Source organism: Sciurus vulgaris (assembly GCF_902686455.1).
Source record: "Sciurus vulgaris genome assembly, chromosome: 16".
NCBI lineage: Eukaryota > Metazoa > Chordata > Mammalia > Rodentia > Sciuridae > Sciurus > Sciurus vulgaris.
In genome coordinates this window covers 3,218,290-3,232,995 of record NC_136477.1, presented here as the reverse complement: position 1 = coordinate 3,232,995, position 14,706 = coordinate 3,218,290, and positions in this window count along the sequence as shown.

Below are 14,706 nucleotides of genomic sequence, written 5' to 3'. Positions count from 1 at the left end.
ACCGGAGGCAGATGCATGCCCTGGCACCCTGGCTGTGAGCAGCCCCGCCAGCCACTCGGGGAAACACGTCCCCAGCGCGAACCCTCGGAGGTCAGAGACTAATCCAGCTGTGGTGCTGGGCGGCCGTGAAGGTCCCAGGAGGCCATGGGGCGGCACCCTGGCCTTGTAAGAGGAGGAAGAGAGCTGGGTGGCTCGCTGGTAGGGCACTAGTACGCAGGGCCCTGGGTCCATCCAGGGAAAGGAAGAGAAGAGGAGAGGCCAGAGCGAGGATGTCCGTCCCCACACAGGAGACCTGGTGCAGCAAGGAGTCCTCATCAGAGTGGCCGCTGGGGCTCAGCCCTGCCGGCCTGCAGTGGTGAGCCAAGCAGAGCTTGGTGCTGCATGACATTCTCAGCCTGTGGCCTTCAGTTACAGTAACAGATAATGGACCAAGAGCCGGGTGTGGTGGCGCACTGCTAGAATCCCAGCAGCGTGGGAGGCTGAGGCAGGAGGACGGCAAGTTCAAAACCAGCCTCAGCAACTTAGCAAGGAGGCCCTAAGCAACTTAGCAAGACCCTGTCTCAAACTAAAATAAATAAAATAGGCTGGGGATGTGGCTCAGTGGCTAAACATTCCTGGGCTCAATTCCTGGTACAAAAAAAAAAAAAAAAAGAAAAGAAAATGAATGAAGACACTAGCCAAAACCAACTACCCCTGATGCTGGCAAAAATAAACTCCATTCCAAGCTCGGACATTAAATAGCCCATGTCCTCATAACCATTCTATTTGACAGATAAAGAATCTTAGCACAGAGAGGTTTAGTATCTTTTCCAAGGACCCACAGCAGCAAGGGGGATTTGAACCAAGAGAGTGTGTTTTCAAAGCTGGTGCATTTCAACACTTCAAACCCAGAGAAACTTCAGGAAGAAAGAGACTGAGAAACACTAGTGGTTGCTGGACCATGCTGGAGGTCCCAAGGACCCTCACAATGAACCCTCGGTGCCCCATGACAAATAAAGTCCCCCAAGGACGCTAGCGTGAGCCTGGGGACTCTGAAGCCCACAGGAGGGCTGCAGAGAGGAGCCTGTGTTTGTCTCAGATGCTGGAGACACTGGCGTAGAGGCCATGGGCCAGGAGTGCTGTGACGGTGGGGCTGTGTGCCTGGTGGTCAGAGCAGGGGCTCGATCCCTGGCTCCTGTCTCCTGGCGGTGTGCTCTAAGGCAAGCAACTTACCCTCTCTGTGCATCTGTTTTCTCCTTGCACAGTGGGGAATCTTATTTCTTGTAAGCCGCGTGTTCTGCACATCTGTGACAGCGCGGTGCGTGTGATCATCAGTAGCATGGGGACTTGACTACGGTTGGTTTATTTTCTTTCTTTGTCCCTTCCTTCCTTCTGTACTGGGGATTGAACCAGGGCTCTGAGCCCCACCCCAGCCCTTGCTAGATTGAGACAGGGCTTCACTAAGTTGCCCAGGCTGGTCTTGAACTTGCGAGCCTCCTGTCTTATTCAGTGGGCGGGCCAGGCTATCCTCAGGTGCTTCTTTCTCTCTCGCCCTTCCCCCACAGAGTAGAACACGTGACACAGTCTGGCCAATCAGAGTGTGCCGTCCACCTGGCTGCAGAGATTGGTTCAGGGGCAGGCTGCTGCTCTGAGCTGAGCCAATCGGATGCTTCCCTGGGACTCTTTGTCCCCAGACTCTCCTCTCTGGTCTGTTGAGAGGGCTGTGTTCAGGTGATGCGTAGAGTTCCACTGGGATCTGGGGACACTTTTGGAAACCAGCTACTTTCCTGGGATAAATCAACACACCATATGTAGAGAGAACGGTTCACTGGGCTTCCGCATCTTCACCGAATTGTGTGCCCACCACTGCTCTCACGTCCCAGAACATTTATGTCCCCTCTAAACGAAGTCCTGTACCCATGACAGTCACCCTGTCCCCTCCCCAGCCCTGCACTAAGAGGTCCACATCCTGCCTCTGGATGTCTCTTGCCTCTGGGTCACACACTGTGTCCTGTGCGTCTGGCTCTCACTGAGGGTGAGGTCCTCAGGCCCATCCACACTGTGACTGTGTCACCTGCTTCTGCTGGTGGCCGAGGAATGCTCCTGCATGAAGGTGGGGCACGTGTGTCCACTCATCTGTCCAGGGTCCCTTGACTGTCCCACTGTTGGCCATCTGAGTCCCACTGTGGTGAGCACTGCGTGTGGCTGTCTGTCTGCGCTTGCCTCCCCTGGCGTGGACCTGGGTCTCGTGGTGGCCCTGTGGGCACCGTGTTAGAAGGGACAGCTGAGTCCCTGCTGAGGTCACCATGCCGTGCTCTCCATTGCTGGGGTGGCGGCTGGCCTCCCCTCCCCTCCGCAGGGCAGGGTTTGCCTAGCTTCTCACTGCCAAATCCCAGGGTCTGGCCTGGAGCCTGGTGCACACAGGCTCAGCTGGAAACCACTGAGCTCCTCCGTCCTCCCTCCTCTTTCTTCTTCTCTCCTGTAACCCCCCCCCCCACCTCCCCACCTCTCTGTCCTGCTGTGCCAGGTGTCTCTCCCTGGATCCAGAACCAGAGAGGCCCACACCCAAGACACCACCAGCTCAACCACACATGGGGACAGACACACTCATGTGCCCATGAATGCGCACGGCCATAGACTCGTGGTTGCAAGTCCACGTGCACCCGCACCAGTGTGGCTCCACACACTGACCGTCCCGTCAGCACACACAAGGAGACCAGGTCCAAAGAGCCCTCACACAGAACATCCCAGCAACCTGGGCAGCGCACACAGCAGGGTGATGCTCCAGAGGGAGCCACCCTCAGAAGGAGCTCACTGTGGCACACAGGGCCCCGCACGGCCCACACACCCACATGGCCGGAGAGGCACCTGCAATCCCTGGGCAGCACCGTGCGCATGTGTGTACACATGGCACACCCACCAAGACACGCCCATCAGGTCACACAGAGAAGTAGACACAGACCACCACCAGGGACATGAGTAGCCACTGCCCACCTCCACATGGTCACCTGTCACCAGGGAGGACAGAACCCAGCAAGGCCAAGTGGGCCAGTGTTTTCCCAGGAAAGCTGATCATTTGGGATAAAATAGTAGTGGGCGTACTGGTTTCCCAGGGCTGCAGTATCAAGCTATCACAAACCAACCGGTGGCTTAAAAAACTAGGACCTTACTGTCGTTTTGCAAATGAGAACTCCCCAAGCCAGGAGCCCTGGGCTGGGGCTGCGTCCTGCCTCTCTCCTGGCTTCTGCGCCCCAGGCACTTCTGGCAAGCACATGCCTCCTCCAGTCTCGGCCTCCCTCTCCCCTTCCTTACGCTCTGGGGCTCCTGTGTCCTCATATGAACAGCAGGGCCAGGGCCTGGGACTCAGGGCAGGGGACCAGAGTCAGGGAAAGACAGTCAGAGAGGAAGAAGGAACCAGACAGACAGACGTGAATGGACCAAGAGGCTACGGAAGGGAAGTGCCTCAAGACATGCCCACCCGTCTCCTGGCGGGAGTGATCCACACAGACTCCAAAGACTCCAGCCCAGGACCATGTGTCCGAGAAGAGGTGAGCGGGTGGGTGCCCTGGGTGCTGTGCATCTGTCGGTCTGTGCTTCCTCATGATTCTGTGTGTGGGCAACCCCAGGGTATGCACCGTTTGGATCTGGAAAATCCCCCAGAGGCCCCAGGCCTGATCCCCAGGCTGGTGAGTTTGGGAGGTAGGGACCTTCAGGAGGTGACTTCAAAGGGATGGTGGAGCCCTGCCCACGCCCTCTGCCCTCTCTTTGGCCACCTGGGCAGGAGGTTAGGGGTTCGCTCCACCAGCTCCTGGGATGTGGGCCTCCTCAGGGGCCCAGAGCCGGGGCCAACTGGTGCGGGATGATACCCTCCAGACTGAACCGGAATAAGGAGAAAGAGGCAGGAAGGTGGGGGAGTAGCAGCGAGGTCTGCTCCCCCTCCTGTCTCTGCCCCACCCGGGGCCCCAGCTCCTGTCCACGCCGTCTTCCTGAGCCCCTGTCGACCTCCCCTCCGGGTCCTCCGCAGCAGCGCCGTGAGCAGAGGGGCGCGTGTGCATTGCTCTCGGGAGCCGGAGCGGGAGCGGGTCCCCATGACAGCGCTGGCTGCTCATACTGGGGCTGGGGGCGCGGAACCCCGGATGCACCCACGCGGCAGCAGCGGGGTCGATGTGGTCCACACGACGCCCACCTCGTCTCACCCCAGACCCGCCCCACCCTCTGACGCTGCCACCGCAAGCCCTTCCCTCGGACCCTGAGAAGAAGGGATGGACAGTAGCCCCTACCCCCGTGAAACCCCAAAACCTAGATGGGGAGAATCGCGCCCCTCCAGCAGGTCCGCCGCGGGGGAGGGGGAGGGGCGGAGGGTGGGGAGGAGCTGGGACGCCTGCTGAGAGGGGACTTCTGGGGTCTGACCTCAGGGGTAGGTCGCAGGGCGGCTCAGCGAGGGGGGCTGGGGAAGGGAGGAGGTCTCAGCTGGGACTGGAAGCCAAGGGGCTCCAGAGCGGGGCGCGGGGGAGGGGGCGGAGGAGGGAGGGAGGGAGGGAGGGCCCGAGGGAGGGGCGATCCCCAGCGAGGGGCCAGGGACGGCCCTGGCAGGGGGGCCCCCCACGTGTCCCTCCTCCGGAAGTGGGCCCCAGGGGCAGCGCTGACAGAGACCAACCAGCTGACCCTTGCTGAGCAGAGGCGCGGGAGTGTGTGGGTGCTTCCCAGGATCGTGGGGTCCCCTTCTTCCTAATCAGGCCCGGGGAGGAGGCAGGGGCGGGCCTGGGGAGACGCCGAGGAGTCCACGATGCCCCAGGGCGGGTCCGCGGAGTGGGGGTCCGTGCCGGCGTCCCCTGCACCAGGTCCCCGGGGCCCCTCCCCCTTCCCGCCGTCCTCCCCTCCCCCGCACGGTCCACCGCCCCCTGCGGTCTTATTGGCTTTCCGGGAGCCAGACTCTGACAGCAGGGGGGTTCGGGCCCGAGCGCCCGCCTCCGCCTGGCTCCCCGGGGCGCCGCCGGCAGGAGCCCCTCCCGCCCCCGCCGCCGCCCCGCTCGATCGCAGACAATGCGGGGGCCCGCCGTCCTTAAGGGCCGGCTGCTGCAATTTGGTCTAATTCAGCCCCGAGAAGAGACAGCGAGGCAGCGAGGGAGCAGAGCCCTAGCGAGCTGTCTCCCCCGCCCCCGCCTGCCACCCGGTCCCCGCCTCCCGCTCCGAGAGCCCCCTCCCCCCAGCCTGGGCAAGGGAGGACGCAACACAGGGGCCCCCGGGGCTCGGCTTTGCTGTCCAGGGAGTGGTCCCCAGGATGGGCATCCAGCTGCAGCTGGGGCTGCGCGTGGCTGCCTCAAATCGCCCTTCAGCCTCCCGGCACTAGAGACCCTCTGCTGTCTCCTTGACGTAGGGTGACAGGAAGACAGGGACCCAGGAAGGACCAGGGCTGTCGGTCAGAACTTGCCTTTCCAGGCCTGTCACCCGGATTCCTGGGAAATCCGTCACTCTACCTGTGCACTGCTGATCAGCCCCAGCAAACAGAAGAGGCAGAGAGGATGTTTTAAGAAATCTATAATTTAGGGGACTTTCCAGTACTATCTATGGATCAGATAACAGAGACCACATCAGCTCAGGATCCTCAGAATGACACCTTTCTGTCCCCACCGCTCCCCAGGTGTCCTTTGGAGAAGAGCCAGGGTCCTCAAAGCTGATCTCTCCCCCGAGATGGCCACATTCTCCCTGGAGGGTGTGTCTGCTTCTGACAAGCCTCCCCAAGCGCCTGACTGGCACGTGTGGTGCGGACATTCTCTTGTCACTTGAGTCAAGGACCCCTGGGCCTGAGCCAAGTTCCTGCTCTCTGCAGGAACTCCACCCTCCTCCTGGGACACCTCTTCTCCTCCACACGCTGGCTCTGTCTCTTCACTCTTCCTCAAATTTCACCGTTGGGGTTGGGGACAGTGATGAGGACTGGGATTGTTCAGGGTGGTGAGCCAGGGTCTTGGCAGTTGGCCTGCTCCAAACAGGACTCTGGACCTGCAGGGGGGTGAGGGAACCCAGGAGAGGCCCCTGTGAGCCCCCAACATGGGGCCCTCGATCCACGGTGGGTCCTGGGGGGAAGCAGGTGGAAACTAGGAGATAGCCACTCCACCGGCTCAGTCCGCCTCAGGTCTGGGGACACTGGGGCCACAGTGTTCTCAGCACCCAGCATCCATCCCACCCACCCTGAAGTCAGCCTCCACACCCAGCCTGGCAGGTTAGGGGAGCAGAGTGGGGCCTGGCCCGGCTGAGACTCCCTGTGTGGAGTGATCGTGGGCGTGAGCGCGGCCCCGGAGAGAGCTGTCTTTCAACTCCCGTGGACTCTCTGGAGCGACGTGAGGCCGAGTTTTCTCACCAGTGAACGGGGCATGAGCAGCGTCGTGCTTGCCGTGTGATTGCTGTGAGAGCCAAATGAACAAAGGCACGTGAGGTCCTGAGCACAGCTCACGGGGACACACGCTCCTGAGGTGGCGGCTGTTTCACCACAGTGGATTGTGCTCCCCATGTGTGTGGACAGGTGCTCAGCAAGGGAGGAGTCTGAACAGTGTGTGGGGCGGTGTCCATCCCATTTGGATGGCCCCAGGTGAGCCGTGGTGGGACACCAGGAGGAGCAGGTCCTCTATCCTCCTGAGTCCCTTCTGCCTTTCCTTGTGTGTCATCCAGGCTGGGGTTTCTCAGCCTCAGCACAGTGGACACATGAGAGCAGGTCCTTCACCGTGGTGGGGGTGCCAGTGCGCTCCGAGCACCCCTGGTCTCTGCCCAGCAGATCGGTGCTTGTGGCCTGTCCTTGTTTCCAGGTTTGACAGCCGCAGTGTCCACAGTGTCTCCCAGTGTTCCCCAGGGACCCTCTGAGGCTGGGGTGCCACTTGGTGGTAGAGGGGGTCCCGCATGCGCAAAGCCTTGGGTTCCAGCCCCAGAGAGGGAAGAAGGAGAGAAGAGCCACGGCTTCAGGGAGGAGCTGAGCTGAGAGCCTGGGGCGGGGCTGCGAGCGGGACAGGCAGCTCCCTGTGGCCAGGTCCAGCTGTGCCGCCAGCCCCGCAGCCCGCTTTCCAGGAGGCACGACTGGTTTCGGTGCCATTTACAGATGAGGAAACCGGCCTGCAGACCCAGCAGGTGCCCACGGCGTGGCTGTTCTGTTGGAGCCCAGCGCTGCAGGGGTGGGGCGCAGGCTGGGCACAGGGAGCTGCGGCTCAAGAATGTCAGCTCAAGATTCACCACGGGGCTCAGGACAGAGGCCAGGTAGTCGGGGCAGATTCTTCCTCACAGGGGCCTGGGGTGGGCGTGGGAGGCTCCCCGTGTGTGTCCCTGAGACACGTCCAGTCAGGGGCAGGACTCACTCCAGCGTCCCCCCCCACAGGGGTAGGTCTTGGGACCAAATGCTCGTCACCCTGGATATTCCATGTCAGGCACTGTTGTGGTTTGCAATGCCCCCAAAGGCTCCTGTGTTGAAGGCCTGTCCCCCAGTGCATCAGCGTCCAGAGGGGGGCTTTGGGGACGGAGTTGGATCACGGGGCTTCCAGCCTCATCAGTGGACTGGTCCACTTGTGGCCGACTGGACCTCTGGAGTGACAGGAGCCCAGGGCTGGGGGCCGCAGCTGGAGGAAGGGCCGCGGGAGGCGTGCCCTCAGCCTGTGTCTGTACCTGTCCCCAGCTGAGCGGCTTCCGGGCTGAGGCGTCCAGAGGCTGTGGTGTTCTGTTCTGCCTCACCTCAGGCCCCCGAGCCAGAGTCCAGTGAGCATGGACGGAGACCGGTGAGGCCTGAGCCCACAGAAAGCAGCACCGGGGCCCTGGGAGGAGGTGTCCCACCACCTCCTCTGGGTGGTGGTTCTCGGGCGTTTGTGGGGGTGACGGAGAGCTGAGGAGCACAGGCGCCTGCTGTGCGTTAACCCTCAGAGAGGGAGACTCATCTGCCCCACGGCACACAGCAAGGATGCACTTAACACAGTACCCGAGAGGGAGAGGGAGAGGGAGGGAAAGAGAGAAACCCCGTGCAAGGAAATCTCCAGCAGATTCCACAGCGGGTGGGCAGACATGGGGGCTCAGAAGAGAATCCTCGCGACCCATCTCTGCTACATTTAGTCTCTGCATGGGTGGCTGTTTGTGCAGAGCTAAGAATATCCCTGAAGCTCGCGACGTGGCCTTGAGATGCAGGGAGGTGAGGGGTACCAGAGGAGGCGACGGAGGAGGGAAGTCCCGCCGCACTCCGGCCCCTCCCTCCCTCAGCCACTGTACGGCCAAAATAAGAAGCCCACCTCCAGGCGTCATGGGGAGGGCCGCTTCTATATTTGCAGGCACCACTCGGCTCTGGGGAGAGACTGCTCCCCACTCCGTTCCGCGCAGGAGGCTGTCTGCAGATAGTAACGCACCCTGTGCTTCCAACGCAGGAGCGAGGGCGAGGAACATTCCACCATACAGAAATAACAGATGCTGGCGGGACAGTCCGTCTGACCTAACCTCGCGCGGAGCATACGTGCGCTGAAACGTCACATGGCAATTTTTATGTTTTTATGCAGCAGTTAAAAAATAAATCCAGGGCTGGGGTGCAGCTCAGTGGCAGAGTCTGGAATGGCCCGCGGGAGGCCTGGGTTCCTCCCAGCACCTCTCGCATACGCACATTGATTACATTTAAAAAAGAACAAAAAGCACAAACACGCCCTGGAGGAATGCAGGGTTGAAGCCCCACTCCCTGGACCAAGTCTCTGGCCTCAACTTTCCCGTCTGTAAAATGCTTAATCGCCGCACCTCAGAGGGATGGGGCAAGAGGACACAGCGCGGGGCAGGGCTGCCCTCGACCTGCAGCTGCGGGTGGACTTAGTGACCCGAAGGCAGGGAGCAGGGGAGGGTGCCGGCATGGCTGCAGACAGCGGCCATTTCATGAGCCACAGAAAGCAGCACAGGGCCCTGGGAGGAGGTGCCCGCAGGGACTTCAGACCTCCCCCTAGCTGCCCGTCCCAGAACTGCTGCGGTGGATCCAGAATAAACAGGACCTTCGCGGTTACCAGGCTGAGGGTCACACCGTTCATATAAAAGTATCTGTCCAAATGCGGTGGCCCAGGCTCTAATCCCAGCGCCTAAGGAGGCTGAGGCAGGAGGATTGCAAATTTGAGGCCAGCCTCAGTAACTTGGCAGGACTCTGACTCAAAACAAAACAAAACAGAAGAGGGGGACTGGTTAAGCACCCTGGGTTCAATCCCCAGCACCAATAAATAAAGGACTCGGCACCCCACACTTCCTTGTTGTTGACAAGGTGCTGCTGCAGGGGCGAGAGGCAGGAAGGCACTTCTCTCTTCCGCGTCCTCGCTCCCGCCTCCCTCCCCCTCCTGCAGAACACAGCTCGGGGCCATCATCCCACCACTGGTTACCAGTGGCTAACTCTCATATTTTCTTTCTTGTGACTGACTTCTGATTGCCGATTCAGTGTCACTTCACAGAAGACGTGGGGACGTAAGACGCGGGCGTAACTCTGAAGCCACAGTTGGGCTCCGCAAAGTCCAGCGCCTGGCGAGGATGAGCCCTGGAACACGAGGCTCCCTCTGCCTCATCCCTGTTCCCAGTGCTGCCTTGGTGCCATCCTAGCAGGTCCACACTGGGCCAGCCCGGGACCGCGCGGCCACCTCCGGCTACCTGACCCGCCTGGGGGAGGAAAGAGGTTCAACGTACAGAAAGGACAGGCCGCCTCCCAGGCTCCAGCCGTCCCCGGCTTCCCGCTCCACGGTCCCCTCCAGAGACGGTTGTGCACAGGCCCAGGTCCCGTGGGGACTGGGACGGGGCCATGCTACACACCCCACACTATTCCTGCAAGCAGGATGCGAAGACGCCCTGTGGGCTGTGGTCCCTCGAGCCTCGGACTTCGCCTGCACCCTTGGCTGATTCCCTTCTGCCCACAAAGCTGCCGGCTGCTGTGTCCTGCAGTACAGGGACCTGTGAGGGTCCAGGCTGGGTCTTCGAAAGGCTGCTTCAGACTCCACCGTCCTGCATTTCATCGTTACCTTGAACTTCAGTCCAGCCCAACCACAGACTTGGGCAGAACCTCTGTCTTTGAATCCTGGTTCTGCTGTTTGTGAGCTGTGTGACCTTGGGCAAGTCACCCACCCTGGCTGAGTCTCCTTGACCAAGCTACCTTCTCCCTGCGGGGATCTCCCCGCCCCTGGAAGGAGGAGGACGCTGCTGAGAGGCGGGCATGCTGGGGAGACGAAGTGACACACACGCTTCTGTCCTCAGACACAAAAGGGGACGGGGCGCTAGCGTTTGCGAGGACTGTTCCCTAGTCTGGAAACGTGGGCTCCCGCGTGCTGCCCTCCTCGGCTGGCTCCCTTCTCCCTAGACCCTTGCTGCAGGCTCCTGGGATGGTGACACCAGGAGGAGCAGCCCGCTGACCCTGCCCGCATGTCTTGGGGGAGGGAATGCTGGCTCTGGCATGGGGGCTGGGAGGAGGGAATGTGAGGAGGGGCGGCTGCACTGTCCCCTGCTGACACCTGCTGGAAAGACAGAACCTTGTCCCTTTCCGCGAGGCAGCTCCGCAGGCCGTGGCCTCCCCAGAACACCCACCTGACCAACCTCGGGCAGGCTCAGGGGGATGGAGCACCCGCGGACCACAGCGTGCGTTCCCCAGGGGTCCGGGAAGCCCTGGGGCGGCCGGGGAGGAAGCCTGCTGCAGCCCAGCGGCCATCCGCACCCCAAGGGCCATTTTGAAGGAGTGTTGTTGTTTTTGTTTGTTGGCAGCTAAGTGAGCCCCGGGTGGCTCCCAGGGAGTAGCATCAGCTCTCCTCCTTCCTGGAGAAGCCCACCGGCCTCCCCGCCCAGGCCTGGCCTCCTCTGGACCACGTTCACTGATCACTTACGGAGGCAACAGGGACGAAACAGGCTCAGCAAACAACAACGAAAAGCGTGTATTCCCGGAACCCACAGCCTGCGGAGCAACCGGAGGAAACATTCGTCAACGAAATGACTCCTTTGATTGTTTCAAAGATCAGTGACCCCTTAAAGCAATCCGGGGAACGTGACAGGGATAGAGAATGGGTGCCAAGGTGGGGAAGAGAGGTTCAAAGGTAATCGGGCTCAAGGAAGGTCCCTCTAAGGTAACAGTGAAACCAAGACTTGAAGGAGGAGAGGAAGAAGCCAGCCTTGGAAAGACCTGACAGAAACCAGAGGGTGCAGCTGTGCAAAGGCCCTGGGGCAGGACAGAGCCCAGAGTGGTGGAGGAGCAGCAAGGAGCATGTGTGGCTGGAGCAGAGTTGGGAGGCAGGGAGGAGGGAGTGGGCCACAGCAGGACCTGGGTTTTGACCCAGGGGAGGTGGGAGTCACCCGCTGTGGGCAGAGAAGGGAGCAGACCTGCAGGGGAAGCTGGACGCTGAGTCTGGAGCTGGGAGAGGCCAGGGCAGCGCGAGTCTCCTGGTCCCTCCAAAGAGCCTCGCCACCGGCCCCCACGCTGCAAAGCGCCATCGCAGGTGCGTGGCTGTCTGAGCACCGCCATGCCTGCTCCCTGGGCTCCCCGCATCCTCGTGTCTCCAGTCTCAGGACTGTCCAGACGCCCTTCCCACGCTGGCCCCCGGGGCCACTTTCTGCTCCATGACCCACCTGGCTGCTCGGCCCTCGGCTCCCGGCTTCCCGGGGTTTTATGTCCCCAGGGGCCTCAGATGCAGGGACCCCAAACCCTCGCTTCCCTGCAGCCTGCACGCCAGGACCTCGCCCCAGACCCGGCCTCCTTCCCCAGGCCAGCGCCAGCCCCTGGGCATTCCCGAAGGGCTTCACGGTGACATCCCGCACACGCGGGCCGTTTGCCCACAGGCAGAAGTTAGCTGGACTGCATAGATTCTCGGCGCTCAGGGGTGCCCACAGCCACCAAGAAACCTGTCCCAGGTCGGACGCAGCCATGCCTGGAACCCCCGCGGCTCGGGAGTCTGAGGGAGGAGGACCACGAGTTCAAGGCCAGCCTCAGCAATTTCGCCAGGCCCTGAGCAACTCAGCAAGACCCTGTCTCGAAATGAAGCATAAAAAGGGCTGGGACGTGGCCCAGAGGTGAAGCGCCCCGGGCTGGATCCGCAGTACCAGGATAGAAAAGGGAAGAAGGAGAAAGCAAAAGAAAAGAAGCCCTTGCCAGTAGCGCTGGCCCCCCGCCCCCGCCGCCCCAGCCACCAGATCCCCTCGGGTTTGCCTCTTCCAGATTCCTTGCAAGGCGTGTGCGATCTTTACGCCGGGCTCCTCACCTGTGCACAGTGAGTGGTTTCCAGCTCCGTGCGGTGGCGGGACCTGCGGTGCCCCTGGGGCTGCTCCAGAGTTCAAGGACAGCCTGAGCAACAAGCAAGACGCCCTCAAAGCCGTGTTCCCAGGCTGGCCCCCCTCGGGGGCTGCAGCGTGGCAGCCCCACCCGGGCTCTGCAGTCCCTCAGGCAGACGCTGAGCAGTGGCGTGGCTGGGCACAGGGATGGTGAGTCCACGCCTCGCGCCTTCGGGAAGGCCCTGACCGCTTCTCCAGAGCGGTCACACTGTCCGGCAGGCGTAGCAGTCGGCTGGGGCTCCGAGTTCTCCACAGCCTCCAACTGCTCGGCCTTCCGGATCACAGCCTTCCGCTCTTGCCTCTGCCCGGCCTCCCCCACCCCACCTCCTTCCCCACCCAACCCCCTGGGTGTCTCCCCTCCCCTGCCCTCCCCTCCCCTCCTCCTCCTCCTCCTTCTCTCTCCCTCTCTCAGTATGGGATGGAACTCAGGGTCTCGCACGTGCTAAAGCACTTTACCACTAAACTACAACCCCAGTCCTTTACTTTTTATTTTGAGAGAGGTTCTCACTAAGTTGCTGAGGCTGGCCTTGAACTTTCCATCCTCCTGCCTCAGCCTCCCCAGGCGTGTGCCACTGTGTTCCACCTCTACGGAGCTTCTTAAATTCACACCATCAGGACTGCTTCAGACAGAAAAAGGGCTGTTATCATGGACAAAGAGGAGACTCCTTGCCTCCGCCCTCTGCCCATGAGCTGTGGCACGCCAGTCTCCCCAGCCCTGTCCTCAGTCAGTGCCCCGCTCCTGCTCTCCGCAGTTCAGCGTAAAAGAAAGAAATGAAAAAAAAGTTCAACGATTGTGAAGGGGTGCTGTTGGAATAATGATCACCTTCCCCAGGGGTCCATGTGTCCATACCTGGAATCTACATGTGTGTTGCCTCCCGTGGCCAAAAGGACTTGGCAGTTGGAATTAAATTGAGTTTTTCAAATGGAAAGATCATCTCAGATTGTCTTTGGTATGCCTGTTGTAACCACAGGAGTCCTTGTAAGAGGGTCACAGTCAAAGATGTGAGAAGGAGGCATGAACTGGAGTGACGGGCCACAGACCAGGGCCACAGCACCCCCAGAAGTGGGAAAAGGCTGACTTCAGGGGCGCCAGCTCTGCCACTCCTGGACCAGTCAGTGAAGTCCACGGAGGACTCGCTCCTGGCTTCCAGGGGACCACAAGTTTGCATTGTCTTCCGCTAAGTGTGTGATTTTTTTTTTTTTTTATACAGCAGACTTAGAAATCTAATGCAGAATGAATGATTTCTCGCTAAGCAAGAGTATCCTGGGGTCAGAGGCAAAGGGGAAAACCTGCGTCCCTCTGGGCTTGCTTTTACAAAAATTCTTAACGATTGATTTCAAAATGCTATGGACGTGTTTGCTTCTGTTAAAGGCAGGAAAGTAAAATTATAATACATGCTTCGGTTGTGAGTTTTAATATACCCTCTCTTGATAGTTGAATCGTTTTCCAACTATATTCTTGGGGGAGAGGGGAAGAGCCATTACAACGCAGAGCCTCCCACAGAGGCGCCAACTCCAATACAGATTAGTGCTTTAGCGGAGGCGCTGTCAAACCTGATTGACAGCTTTGGTGATTTGTTCCTTATAGGGTCATCTTTCCGTTTTCTTGATTTTCACAGGTGCTGCCTGGTAAATTGCTCACCTCGGTTTCTGAGGGGCTCCCAGCTCCCCTTAGGAGCTGCATGGGGCCAATCTCTTGCACCTCCCCAGATCTCAGCCCCGGTGGGGAGAGGCAGGGGCTCGTGTTGCAGCAATTGGGTGCTAAATTATGGCCTGATTGCCGACCCTTTTGCTGTCCCTTACGAGGAAAACGAACAGAAACAACACTGGTCCAACGTTTCAACAAGTTAGCTCTGGTGCTGAGACACCAAGCCTTCTAGGTTATCATCTTTCTCCGCCTGGACTTTGGTTTTTGATTTTCCTCCCAGGTCCCCTGCACTCAGAGTGCACACACCCCACACACGCAGGGTTCTTTCCCCAAAGTTCCTTAAGAAGAGGATCTGAGCTGAAGCCCAACATTGAATCTCTGCAAACGCTTGAATGAATTTTTAAGCATCAATCGCACGTGTCAGACAAACCAATGACAGGCTGGTGTGGCTTCTGGATGGGCTGGTGAGTCATTTTTGCGTGTGTTGACGCGTGTCCACAGAGCGGAAGTCAACCGAGAGCCAAGAGCGCACAACTGGGAATTACAATGTAACAAGCTGTGCAACGCTACAGTTACATTATTGCAATGCGAGGAAAGCTGACCCCCGCCGGTTTCCGTAGTGTAGCGGTTATCACGTTCGCCTCACACGCGAAAGGTCCCCGGTTCGATCCCGGGCGGAAACATTCGGGCTTTTTTTGTGTCCTTTTCTTCTTCCTCTTTCCCTTATTATCCAGTGTTTAAAAATGTTTCAAAGCCCCTATAACAGTAATTCCAGCTTCACTTCTTTTCGTTCCTTGACT